This window comes from Magallana gigas, chromosome 4, assembly GCF_963853765.1.
Source record: "Magallana gigas chromosome 4, xbMagGiga1.1, whole genome shotgun sequence".
NCBI classification, from domain to species: Eukaryota; Metazoa; Mollusca; class Bivalvia; order Ostreida; family Ostreidae; genus Magallana; species Magallana gigas.
Window position 1 is genome coordinate 7,796,687 of NC_088856.1, and position 14,941 is coordinate 7,811,627.

Sequence of the window (14,941 nt, forward strand, 5' to 3'; positions counted from 1 at the left end):
ACAATAAGAACGACTTGTATATATAAAGCCTATCTTAAAATGGCAGTCCGCAAATAGTAAAATTAATATTTAATTACTTTTGTCAACTGGTTCAGCCCCTTTAAAGTATGTTTTGCTTCGGTTCTTCGTTTGATATCCCCAAAACTGCTGTTGTCTTCTTCCTCGAAACTTTGTTTACAAATACGGATACCAGGCCGCGTATTGCTACCTTTATCTCAATAATAATTTGTAGTAGTTATTTTAAGCACCAGTACGTCAATCATGTAAAAATAGTGTGATTTTATATAATGTTTAGATGTGTCAATTTTAGAAAAAAAAATACATTTTGTTTCTTACATGAATACACATGTTATATATGTTAATAAAATTATTTTAAGAGATATACCACTTTTGTCACTACATTTTTATAACACTATTTTCCCTTGCAGATTGTTAATATTTTTTGATAAACCGTTAACGAATTTTAAAGTGATTAAGCACTCCTGGACATTAAAACCCCAAGTCTTTATCCATAGTTTATCCAGGTTTCAAGAAGATACCAAACATATAACCATTTGTCTATAAAATTCTGGAATCATTTTTATTCCTGGGTGTGAATGATCGTGGGTAGCCAATATTTGCCTGGTTCGTAGTTCTATCTCGTAAATAAATATCATATACCTATTTACTGGCTATAAGGACGACAGCAAGTTTACTGTCCCCCAAGACAGCAACTATTTTGCGAGACGAAGCGGAGGGAAATAGGTGCTTTCGGGGGGGGGGGGGGGGGTAATAAACTTTCTATTGTCCGAATAGTTAGTAAATAGCTATTTAGTTATTTGATTTATTTACGAGATAGAACTACGAACCAGGCAAATATTGGCCACCCACGATCATTGACACCCAGGAATAAAGATGATTCCAGAATTTTTCATTTTTTTTCCATATATAGAATTCTTAATCAATGTAAATTGAAAGTGATTTGGGACGTCAGAGTGTGAAAATAAGCAATTCATGGGGGTCTTACACTAAAAATCATAGGTAATCACGGATTACAAGGCTCACCAAGACGATGCATCATCTTAGGAGACCACCTTTATCATATCATATCAAATCATGTTAATGATCTTGGGTATTCATGGATACTGTTTTGACACTATATCGTATTTCATATGTTTAAAGGTTCTTAGATCAGGGTCAGAGAACCTTTAATCAGTGGACATTAAATGAAAAGTAGTAAAGTATACGGAAACGAAAAAAAAGGCATTTTTATTTCTATTGTGTTTTATTGCCTAGTTATTACTGTCGAATCATCATTATTCGTATTAACATGTATATGCTATAATACACCTCTGTGAATATTTTCTTTGTAAAGCCCCTTTCACAATTGGCGCACGAGCTCTTTACAACACTTTGCAATCGGAACTTTTTAGATTCACAGGAGGTCTCTCATACGTCGCACGAGCTCTCGCATTCGATGCATGCGTTTTGGTGCTCGCATCAAATCTCCTCAAAATAGTGGACATGTACACAGTTCAGACGCGACCGAATGCGATCCAAATCATCGCAGTGCGACGCGCAAACATTAGTACGAACGTTTTACAACGTTTTTCATACGCGCAAGAGTGATGCACGATTTTTAGAGATTATAAGATGAATCGATGCTGTGTATGCGTGTGTTTTGCGACCATAAGGCTGTTGCTCAACATGTTTCATGTAATTTTGCAATGTTTTACTATCATTTATCAGCCTTAATTTGCCATGCTTTGCCACTAGTATATATACCCTATATAAGCATATCTGTTTCAGACCATAATTTAACAATATACATTAAAATTTCATTGCATGATGGTGAGGAAAATATGATTTACGATTCATATTTAATTTTTTCGGTCGCACGAATATTTTGTCACTTCTGATTGTGCGCCAATTATGAAAGGGGCTTAAAAGTAAAACGCATAAACGTGCCATTCTATCTATCTTAAAAATAGTTTCCGTGCTATCTGCCCATGGTGAATAGTTATAAAATAGTTATAGATTCGATTCCCCTCCCTTTTATACTCGGAACACTTACGAAGTAATCCGATCGCTACATGAAATTTAATGTACGATAACTCTAATTTGTTTATCATCAAGAAATTTTGCATCGCAGACAAAGTTTTCTCGGCATTAAAAAATAGCTATTTACTGACTATTCGGACGATAGCAAGTATATTATCCCCCTCGAAAGCAACTATTTCCTTCCGCTTTGCGTCGTGAAATAGTTGCTGTCTTGGGAAAAAATAAACTTGCTATTATCTTCATAGCCAGTAAATAGGTATATACTATATATTTACTAAATAAAAGTTTATACCAACGAAATTACGTCCCAACGAACCAGGTAAATATTGGCTACTCACGATCATTGACACCCATGAATAAAATTGATTCCAGAATTATTCATTTTTATCCATTTTTACAATTCTTAATAAATGTTTTTGTTCATTTGTTGTCACCAGATAAACCACCAATTCCACCAAAGCCATCCTTTATAAGAACAGGAAAAGGTAATTTTGACAATATAGACTTGTAAAAATGCATTATACAAAACCAATATTTCGTGAAGATTGTTTTTTACTTTAAGTTTCACTATATACACCAAATGGAAGAGTACTAAACACACACACACACACACACACACACACACACACACACACACACACACACACACATATATATATATATATATATATATATATATATATATATATATATATATATATATATATATATATATATATATATAACATGATGGGTAAAAATAAAAATTATAATTTTTGACAATAAAAAAAAGATATGTGTTGCCTTGCTTCATAAAATGTTGCAGTGGAAAAATCGGTTATCTGCCTTATTTGATTTTATTGCAAACGTTGCTGGCATGCCACTCATAAAAAGCTCTAAAAATCAAATTACCACCTTCTGATAATGAAAATGATTCGTTTGTTTTTCCGTTTTGATAGCAATTTTTCATCTATCTCACAGATGGTTAAAAACGATGTAACGATTTTGACTGGTTACGAAAAAAGACCTGATCATTTAGTTAATATAAATTCCGGTTTTGTTAAATTTTGCCAAGATATTTCGAATTGTTCTGGTTTCATCATGAAAATAATATGTCACGTATAAGAGAAGTTAAAATCTTAATAACTGTTTATACAAATTTCCCAATATTTAGACAGATGTACAGGAAGAAATGAACAATTAATTTAAAGTGAGTACATTCTGTCGTAAGAAAAACACTTCATCTCGGGCTTTTTCCATAATGATCATTCTTTAAATGTTTTGAATTTGTAACCAATACCAGTTGCCAAAAAGTAGCGAATAAAGGTGACGCACTTGCAGCATAGTAACATGTTTTAGTCACGGGGAATGCAATAAATCACGGTTATAAAGGATACGCTTATTATGAATTAACGCTTACTCCTAAGTCATTATTATTCCCCCGTGACTTAATAATATGTTGTAAACTTATAGGTTAAAAAAGTGCTTAATTTTTGCAGATATTTTTATGCTTTAAAGTTTCTATTCAATGGTCATTAAATAGAAGGTATTAGAAGAAGGCAAAAATTTATAAGTTTTTCTGGATGACGTTTTATTATCTAATGTAGTACCTAAATCATATTTTTCAAATCATAGGAAACGGCTAGATAATTAATTTTTTGTTCTTTTTTTTATCAGCTTTAACCAATGCTTACATAATTGATGTTTCAGATGGGAATTTCCTTTTCTTAACAAAGACTAACACTGGACCACAGCTTAGCAAATTGGTTGGTCTGTACCAAGTTGCTTAGTTGAGTAGGGTCTTTCACCTTTGTTTCATCTATAGGTTTTAAGAAAGATCAATAACAAAATCCATAAAAGAGATGCTGACAATATTGCAAATATGGATCAAATAATACAAGATCTTGTTTTTTATCATATCTCCTTAACTAAATTAATGTTAGATAACCAACGTGAGATAACAGTTAAGACCAATGTTTATATATTTTAACATTTTTTTTTTATTTAACTTTTTAAAAACTTTTTCATATAATAATTTTTGAAGTTGATTTATATCAAGTCTCCTAGGCAGCTACTCTGGCAAAACAGCAGTAAAACAGGGTTTCGACCAACGCACAAATAAAATGAATGAATGAAAAATCATCACCACTCACAAGACATATAAACATAAAACAATTCTTTGTAATGTATTCGGAATTTTTGAGGACTCTTGTTCATGAACACATTGAAAAAATTAAGATTTTAAATGGTACGAACAATAAGGAAGTTTTGGTAGTCGTCTAAATTGAATTGTATTTTTACCGAGCATTTAATGATTTCCAAATTCAATGCACCTTTAAACTGTTGATGAACATCAAATTCTGGATTACTGCACAGTTACCCGTTTGTCACTTCAAAGGATACATAAAAAATGAGACTATTGAGTAGTTAATAGTTATTTTTTCTCCAGAATAGTCACAAAGAGCAAGGTTATACTCTTTCTTTACTTTCTTTGTATTTATTGGGCTTTTGTATAAGACATTACTTAATTGCAAAAAGTACCTCTTGAATGGAAAGTTGATTTAATCAATAAAATAATTCATAGGGTCCACATTGAGTAAACGAAACAATGAACAAAACATGGTATACATCTTTAGAATTAAATAACAACCGTCAATGTGTTATGACAAGCATTTCTTTCACAGGGTAAATTAATCTATAATCACTCGTCTGTGGCTATTCCACTTAATCATTTTTTTTTATTGTTTCTTGTTCCTTTTTCTTCATTGTCACACGCATAACACACTTGGGGTCGGTAGAAAATTCAACAAACTGGTGGTAAGCTTGAACCTCCCCTGTAAATAAAGTAAAAACATTTAATATAGAAGAGATACATGGGATTAAAGTTTAAAAAATGTACATTTGATTACTGAACTGTGACTGTAGAACCCCTGTCACACCGGAGCTGCATCCTCACGGCATTCCAGCTGCGTCCTTAAATAATGTAAAATGCCAAGGTAAACGCTGTAGAGTCTCCTACAGTGCCGTAACAATCAATCGTCGCGGTGGGATCGCCTAGATCATTTTCGAAGGCCATCCGACGGCGCGCACTTTGAACATGCACAAAGTAAGCACCTTGGCTATTCGTTCTGATAACGCGCCGTAGAAGCGGTGTGCGGTCGCCGTGACAGCGCTGTAAGATCTCCAACAGCGCCACGAGAGCTTCGTTGACGCGCTCAAGGAACGCAGTGATAAATCAATTGCACTTGCACGGATACCTCTCAGAGTTCTTTGTGAACCTTTGCGACCCCAAAGAGCTGTTGCTGCGTTCATTTTTAGCGTTTGTACCATGACCTAATGGCGTTTCTAGTGCGTTGTCATCCAGACCACGAGAACTTAAACAATGCCAGGAAAATTCAGATAAAATGAACAATTTAATTTATGATTTTACAATTGAAGATGTCACAGCGTCCTAACGGCGACCTAAGCGTTCTTACGAAACACCCATTGCGTGTAACTGGGTTCTACTTGCCGATTGACTGCGCTCTCGCTGAGTATCCGCCGAGCACTCATGACGTGCAAGGAGTTTTTACCGCGCGTCCACGGCGTGCTCTGCGCGCTAACAACATGCACAAGACGTTCTTTATAGCTACTTCTTGGTAGGTCAATGTTAATTTGTACAATTGTATGGGAACAAACAAGAATTTACAACTAGTAAAAAAATGATCAAAAATTGTTTTGTTTTGATGAATAGGTACATTGTAATTGAAACGTAAGTACTTCTAAATAATATATAATGGACTAAAACAACACTTTTAGTAGTCAGGTCTACAAAAAATATCTGTTATTAGTTGTTAGAAAGCATAAAAAGATAAGAGAACATTAGAACCAAATGGCATGAATTCCATTTACGTCTTTTGATAGGTCCTGGATTATTAGCAAATGCTACTTTATACTTGCTACATGTATTTTACAACAGCCATTGTTCGAGTTTTCGTGTTCTGGATGATAACTGACTAGAAACGCCGGGGGAGCGCGGTACAAATGCTAATAAACACACAAGAAACGCCAAGAGAGCGCGATGAACGCAGCAACAGCTATTTAGGGTCGCTGTATTAATTTGAAAAAAGGGAGAAGGGCATTATTGTCCACTTTACAACCAGGGTTGGCAAAAAAGCGGGAAATACTCATATTTCCCAGGACGGTGGGAAATACTGGGAATTCCCGGGAATTACTGGTATTTCCCGGGAAATACTGGGAAATAAAGTTTAACTACATATTATAGTACTTCATACTTAGTCTTAATCAAATCTGTTGGGAAGTAGACAATAGTACACCTTGTCAGCTATGAACAATTATAATAGTCTTTTAATTTTAACAAGTTTTGACTAGCCAGTAATGCATTGGTTATTTTCTTATGAATATTCCAAACATGATTTATTCATACACCATTGTTATTTGTTTTTAAGACTTAAGTCAGGTAAAGGTGCATCTATACAGTTATCTAAAACATGATATCAAAAGTTTCATTTTCTGGTTATTTGGTGTATGTGAAAATGAGCCAAGAAAATTATGAATATAAAGTGTGACCTGTGTCACTTCCTCAGTATGCAACACACTTGAGAAGCCAATTAGCCCCACTCATAGTATATATCTCCCCAAAACAGGAGCATAAAACTGTCAAGAGTCAATTATTAAAACAACATTGATTATTTAATTGTTACTTGTAACACATATACAGTAATTATGACAGTTTATTTTGTGCTTTGAATTATAAATCTGTAAAGCACTAAACTTGGGGTACAAAAAGCTAGATTAAATTTGTACTCTAGCAGCTATAGAAGTCTTTGGGAATAGGTGATCTGGTGAATTTAACATTCATAAACTGACAGTGAAATGGCAAAGTATGCTAAACGGTGTTTTGATGCTAATTGTTAATATCTTATATCCTAAACATACATTTTACATTGAGCAAATTAAAGAAATAAAGATTATAAATTTGTATTTCCCAGCATTTCCCAGTTTAGTGAAAATCAGTAGTATTTACCAGGACGGGAAATACCGGTATTTACCACCGGTAATTCCCGCCACTGCTATTTCCCGGCCAACCCTGTTTACAACCTTGTTTTGAGGAAAAAAAACGTCGAATTTTGCCCATTTACGTTGTAACTTTGTCGCAAAATGGGGTATCCTATTTTTGAATTAGGTCTCAGAAACTATCAGTCAATGTTAATCCGTACACAAAGGAGTTCTAAGTATAGATTTGTTGTTTTCTTGTTCTGAAAAAGTTCTTATATGCCGATAAAAATGATATGTAGCTGCGCTGATATAAAGGAGTAAAAAGGGCATTGTTCTGTTCTTGTGTGCGTAATTTGCATGCATGACATCATGTAAAATCGTTTTTGCTTATATTATTAGCTAACTTAAACCTTTGGTTCAAGTGAGTGTTTCTGATCACCTGTTGTACGTATTATGTCCGTCTGTCCATCTGAATGTCCCTTTGTCCGCAAACTTTTAACACTTTTGCCTTGTTTAAAACTGTTGGACTGAAATTTAACTAAACTTGTAACATAGCGTCCTTATAGGAAGGGGATTCTAACAAAACCAATATTTACACCACATTTTGGATGAATTGTGAAGATTTTAAGGTATTAAAAGTGTGACCTCCGTGCAAAAACTTGGGCCCAAGAGGGGTTCAGTGTTTAATAGCTGCAATAATGTAGTCCTTTCCCGATTTTTATTTTATTGAGAGAGGAGGATCCCCGTAATGGTGCAAGTGTGGGAGTGAATTACACTTGCAACATAAAAGCATTTGTTTATTGTATTTATTATAATAAAATATAATGGATGTAATTGACTCTGTATATTTATCTACTAGCTGCCACTTACAATTTAATCGGCTCTATCCCACAGATTTACACAATTTTTCTTTAGTCTGATTTCATGATATATATTAGGCGCCATCTTTACTGTAATAAAGCTGAACTTTCGGTTGTCAATTTAAGTGCTTATTTATATATGCCAATATAAGGTCGTTTTTGCATCGCTCTTCTATAATGGAGAAAATATGCAAGAGGACATTTGCGACTGTTTGAACGAAGTTTAAGATGGAACAGCAGGGTGTTTTATTCAGTATTTTAAAGAAGAAAGATGTTTTTGCATTGCTACCAACTGGCTTAAGCAAAACATTTGTTGTGGTCTGTCAGGTCAACAACTGTTGCTCTGTTCTTCTATCCATGTTGGTAATTCTTGCATTCCAATGAACACCATCAGATTCCATTCGGGCACATCATCTTCTTCATAACCTATTCAGTCTAAGCGGAACCATCCCCCAAACATGCAGTCCTTGTTTGCAAAGTATACCATTCCGGATCTTGATTGGTTGACCTGCATACACAAATTTCATTTTCTGTTTCGGGGTAATTGCTTTGGTCTGGTAGAAAGTGTTTTTCGTTTGGCTGAGTTGACGTAACTATCATATCAACTATTTTTCCCGACACATCATAAAGGAAAAGCATTTGTTTTTCCTCAGTATTTGGAAAAGAATTAGGAAAATCATACAAATTCTGCATGTTCAGAACATGCATAGCAGTCAATACAACATATCCATTTGTTGCAAATTCCAAAAACTCTTTATCGTGATTAAACGGTTGTTTGACATTGCTTGTCACATAATGAAGGTTGACGTTGTTCCTCAGCTGAAAGAGGATGGCTATTTCTTTTACACTAGAACCTTTGTACATCTCATCAAAAATGTCTTAAAAGAATAATGCATCAAATTACTTGGTGATCAAACAAAAAGACTTTTCCTCTCCAAAGGTAATTATTCAAAATGAAAGCATATTTTAAGCATCAAAATTAATGGTCACTTCCTCGTAATTAAGATAAATACTGTTTTATATTACCTGTAACAAAAGACATCTCTTATGCTATTCTTGTATGTTCATTTGCAAGCCTTGAAGCAGTTTCCATGCATTATTTTCCGTTTATTGTGGCATTCTGAGCATTACTTTCAACACTTACGCCATCTGCATGTAAGAAAATTTGGAAAGGTGGTCAATTTGACTTCTATGGAACATATTTGTGATACTCCTCAAGGATGTCTTTGGTATCTGAAACTCTGCTTTCGTCCTTATCCAGAAAACTAATTTGGACCTGCAATTGAATTAATCTTGTGAAGTTGCAATTTTTAAAACGTGTTTACATACGTTTATAAATGAAAAGGTAATTATAAACTGACCATTTGACTTTTTGCTGCAGACGCATTTGTGTATCTATGTTGGATGTGCCAGTTAATAGCATTTGCTAAAGGTATAAAGATAGGAATGTATTCACACAGAATTCTGTGGACAATTGTGGGGAATTCAAACCTGATGATCAACTTCTATCTCAGATGGGAGGTAGTTTTAAAAAGGAATGGTCTTTATACTTTCTGGTGATGGTAGGTTATCATTTGAATGAAAAGTTGGTACTCTATTTCTGCAGCATACCCTTGAATTTCATTTAACATTTTATTTTTGGCAACCCATGTTTGATCTTTGGTTTACATTATCAAAACATAAGGAAAATCCACACCGACCTGAAATTAGAGAGCATTTGTCATACTTTATTTATTCAGTTTTTACAGAAATCAAAATATTGAGAACCATTATATATCATAAATGTAAAGAAATTTTAATAGCATACTAGTAGGTTAAGTACTGGGATATTCAGTACTCATATTGCATTGGTTAAATACTAGGATTTATCACATTCAATCATCAAACTTTCACCTTTTAGTGAAGACCTTTCACTTAAGTACATGCTTGCCTCTGATGGGTTGAACTTAAATCCAAGTCTGCAATAAAAATGATGCAGGTTTATTTAACCAACATAGACGTAATCGATATTATAATTTAAAGTTAGGATTGTCTTATCTAAATTAATTATATCATAACAACATTAACCTTCATTTTGTTGCTGCATTTGTGGCTGAAAATATTTCCTCTTTGTGGGCGGTCTTTGAGGGTATGTAGCAGCTAACGAAGGGAAAAAACAGAAAGGGTTGCTTCACTGTCTACATATGGAATGGTTTTAGTATCCAAGACTGAGCTGTCTGATATCAGTTTAAGCAAATAGTCACACATTTCAGTTTTCCATTTGAAAACTTCAGTGTCATAGCTTGATGTAATTCGGTCTAGGTAGCTTCTGGTTTCTTTTATCCCCATGCACAGCCGATGTTATTTAACTTGTTAAACATCTGAAAAAGCATAAGTAAAAATATGATTTACACTTAAGAAACAAAACAAATAAAACAGAAATTGTGTTACATAAAATGAAGATATGCATTCCACCATATTATACACAAAACCCATTTATATATATATATATATATATATATATATATATATATATATATATATATATATATATATATATATATATATATATCCAAATCACGAAAGTATTTTCTCAGTGTCCGGTAAAAATATAATAAAAGAAAAAAAGCAACACTAACTGCAAAACATAAGCGCTTTCATTGTTAAAAATCTTCAGACGTTTTACAGTCGTTAAAACTATGACGTAATTACGTTACCTAGTGATAACGTCAACAATAATACTATGACGTCATAATGCTAATTGAAGGAAACAATCATAGAATAAAGTTATATAGCGTTATATACAGTAAAACAAAATCAGAGACGATGAAACAGTCTATATCAAACTATTTAACGAAGGTTTTAGTGACTTTATAAAATGTTTTTCTTTTTCCCTTCGTTCAATTGCATTGTCAGTATAAAGTTTATAAAACGGAAAAACTGAAAATTGTCCGTGGCCACAAATATCAAGATGTTCACTAAGTTTAATTTTTCTGTACTCGGGTTGATTGACGTGTTGTTTGTGTATACGAATACGGGTGCGTAGGGTTGTTCCAGTTTCTCCTATATAGAATTCGTTGCATCCGCTACACGTAATGTTGTATATAACATTTTTAGAGGCACAAGACATGTTCGCATTAACAATAAAGTCCTTGTCCCCGAACTTGAACGATTTCCCGACTTTAATGTATTGGCAAGTTCCACAGCGGGGATCGTTACACTTGCTGACAGAATAAGATTGACGTTGAAAAGAAGACTTGCAAAGTATCCTTCGGAGATTCCTGGTTTGTCTTTTACTGTTGATGAAGTTATATTTTTTCAGCACTTCGGACATTTTTTCATCAGTTTGTAGAATGTTGTTAAGTTGACGTACGACTGGAATAATATTAATATCATTCGGATTATGCGTAGTTACGAGTGGTAATATCTTTAAATCAGAGGTGTTATTTTCAGGAGGATTAATAAGATTTTCCCTGTTCAGTGCTAATGCCTTTTTGATACCATCGTCTATGATTCCTACTGGATAACATTGTTTTATCAGGCTTGCTTTCAATTCATGTAAACGTTCATTTCTTTTTTCGTTGTTGCTAACTATGGTACATACTCGCCTTGCTAAGTTGTAAGGAATTGCGCGTTTAGTATGGCCCGGATGGCAAGAACTGAAATGAAGGTACTGATGGGTATCTGTTGGTTTGTAATACATGTCGGTGGTTATATTTTCTCCGCATTTAGAAATGAGCACATCCAAAAATGGAATACAGATCGCACTTTCATCTAGCGTAAAGTTGATGTTTGGATCCAGATTATTTACAAGTCTTGTCAAAAACAAATCTAACTTTAATCCTAAAAAGGGAAGAAATGCTCTCCTAGATACAGTTTGTGATACTCTTGAGAGTCTATCAACTGAAGATAACACCCCTAAAAATAAAAGACAACATAATTTATTAAAATCAGAAGAAAATGCTATCAAATCGTTGCTCAATGATGATTCTATCGTAATCAAAGAGGCGGACAAAGGAGGAGCAGTAGTAGTTATGGACGCAGAGTACTACAAAAATAAAATACTGGAGATGCTTAACAACAACGAGTTTTATTGCGAAATAGCTGAGAACAATGATAAAAAAACCATTCAAAAAGTGAAACGATTACTTAAAGACCACCAGACTTCCTCCGATATAACAACCAAAGAAGCGGATTTTTTAACGGATTTTGATTTCCGGGAAAGTGTCTTTTATGGACTTCCTAAGATACATAAGTCTAAAACAATTACTAATGCCATCAAAATGCAAAATAATGCATATATTACTTGTATCAAACCGGACGATCTCAAATTTAGACCTATAGTGGGAGGACCTAACGCTCCAACACAACGACTGAGTCATCTTATGGATATATTACTAAAACCCTTATGCTCAGAAGTAAAAAGTTATGTTCGAGATGATCTTGATTTCCTGAGATATTTACCAGATAAAGTTAACCAAGATGCAAAGTTGGTCACTATGGATGTAACAAATTTGTATACAAACATAACCACAGATCTCGGTATCAATGCCCTCAAATACTGGATCAATAAATATCCACAAAATATCAACAGCCGTTTCAGCAGAGAGTTTATCCTAGAGGCAAGCAGTTTAGTCCTTAAAAACAACACATTCTCTTTCAACGGCAAACATTATTTGCAGCTTAAAGGAACGGCTATGGGGACTAAAATGGCCCCTACTTATGCCACCCTCACATTAGGGTACTTAGAAGAGAAAATGTATGAAAAAGCTAGACGGCAATTTAACCATCAAACCGCACAAAATATAAAAAATGGATGGAAAAGATATCTTGATGACTGTTTTATCATCTGGAACGAGAGCGACGCCAATTTAACAGTCTTTTTAGACATTGTAAATAATCTGGATCCAAACATCAACTTTACGCTAGATGAAAGTGCGATCTGTATTCCATTTTTGGATGTGCTCATTTCTAAATGCGGAGAAAATATAACCACCGACATGTATTACAAACCAACAGATACCCATCAGTACCTTCATTTCAGTTCTTGCCATCCGGGCCATACTAAACGCGCAATTCCTTACAACTTAGCAAGGCGAGTATGTACCATAGTTAGCAACAACGAAAAAAGAAATGAACGTTTACATGAATTGAAAGCAAGCCTGATAAAACAATGTTATCCAGTAGGAATCATAGACGATGGTATCAAAAAGGCATTAGCACTGAACAGGGAAAATCTTATTAATCCTCCTGAAAATAACACCTCTGATTTAAAGATATTACCACTCGTAACTACGCATAATCCGAATGATATTAATATTATTCCAGTCGTACGTCAACTTAACAACATTCTACAAACTGATGAAAAAATGTCCGAAGTGCTGAAAAAATATAACTTCATCAACAGTAAAAGACAAACCAGGAATCTCCGAAGGATACTTTGCAAGTCTTCTTTTCAACGTCAATCTTATTCTGTCAGCAAGTGTAACGATCCCCGCTGTGGAACTTGCCAATACATTAAAGTCGGGAAATCGTTCAAGTTCGGGGACAAGGACTTTATTGTTAATGCGAACATGTCTTGTGCCTCTAAAAATGTTATATACAACATTACGTGTAGCGGATGCAACGAATTCTATATAGGAGAAACTGGAACAACCCTACGCACCCGTATTCGTATACACAAACAACACGTCAATCAACCCGAGTACAGAAAAATTAAACTTAGTGAACATCTTGATATTTGTGGCCACGGACAATTTTCAGTTTTTCCGTTTTATAAACTTTATACTGACAATGCAATTGAACGAAGGGAAAAAGAAAAACATTTTATAAAGTCACTAAAACCTTCGTTAAATAGTTTGATATAGACTGTTTCATCGTCTCTGATTTTGTTTTACTGTATATAACGCTATATAACTTTATTCTATGATTGTTTCCTTCAATTAGCATTATGACGTCATAGTATTATTGTTGACGTTATCACTAGGTAACGTAATTACGTCATAGTTTTAACGACTGTAAAACGTCTGAAGATTTTTAACAATGAAAGCGCTTATGTTTTGCAGTTAGTGTTGCTTTTTTTCTTTTATTATATTTTTACCGGACACTGAGAAAATACTTTCGTGATTTGGATATATACTTACCAGTGACCGAGATGGCGACACGAAAAGAAAAAGAAAACGTAAACAAGAAGGAAACAAATGACTTTTTGTGTGAAATTTTGAAAAGGATTAATTTCATTGAGGAAAAGATGGAGGAATCAAATGTACTGATGAAGGAATTAATCAAGGTATGTGACAAAAGCTCTAGCCCTTTTGCAAGTGATGAAACGCATGTAAAATCCGTTATGACATCTAGCCTTGACGAGGAACAAATATTGTATCAATCTCCAACTGAAATCATTCAACGAGAAGTAAATGAGCTATCCTTGCAAAAAGAAGCTACCAAAATTAAACAGAAAATGAGGGCAGAATGGTGTAAAAAGTTGAATTCAAGAAAACAACTATATTGGAAACAAATTAACAATTCTAATGATGCTGAACAGTATGAAAAATGGCTAAATCAGGAAAATGCAACTCTTCCGCGGAAATATAGAATTACAAGCATTCGCGGAGAACCTGAAGAACAAACACAAATTAGAGTCAATGTTGCTGTAGAGAGAGTCAAAGGGGAAATAGAATTACTGCGTATGAGGTCAGGTATTTCTAAACAAAAGGTCGCAAACATTGACGAGCAAATGATAGTAGATTTAAAGACAAAAGCAACAGGCAGAGTCTTAGAAATTCTTCTGAGTATGTGGAAATTAGACTGTGAGAAAGAAGAAAAGAAGTCAGTGGACCGTTGGCGGTACAAAGAAATTTGGTTATTAGATTACGTAAGGAAATATGGCAATAGTTGCATAAAAGAAAACGCGCCGAAACAAGTCAAGAGAAATGAAAACACAAATAAACCAAAACCAACATATCAATCAAAACCCAGCAAACTAAGCTATGCTGAAATCACGTCTAAATCTCAAGATGCTCCTGAAGTGGTGGAAAATAATGCGCAAACTAGCTTGTTTCAACCGCAAATTGCCGATCCTAATA

At 34.1% G+C, this 14,941-nt stretch overlaps 1 protein-coding gene across 1 annotated transcript in view; it reads left to right on the forward strand.

Annotated features, from left to right (window-relative positions):
• Nucleotides 1–2,481: 2,481 nt before the first annotated feature.
• LOC105328175 (GTPase IMAP family member 4) overlaps nt 2,482–14,941 on the forward strand; it is a 35,160-nt gene continuing 22,700 nt past the window's right edge. Inside the window, exon 1 of the mRNA XM_066081138.1 lies at nt 2,482–2,525. The gene's annotated coding sequence lies outside the window, so the exon portion shown is untranslated. The remainder of the gene's footprint in view (nt 2,526–14,941) is intronic.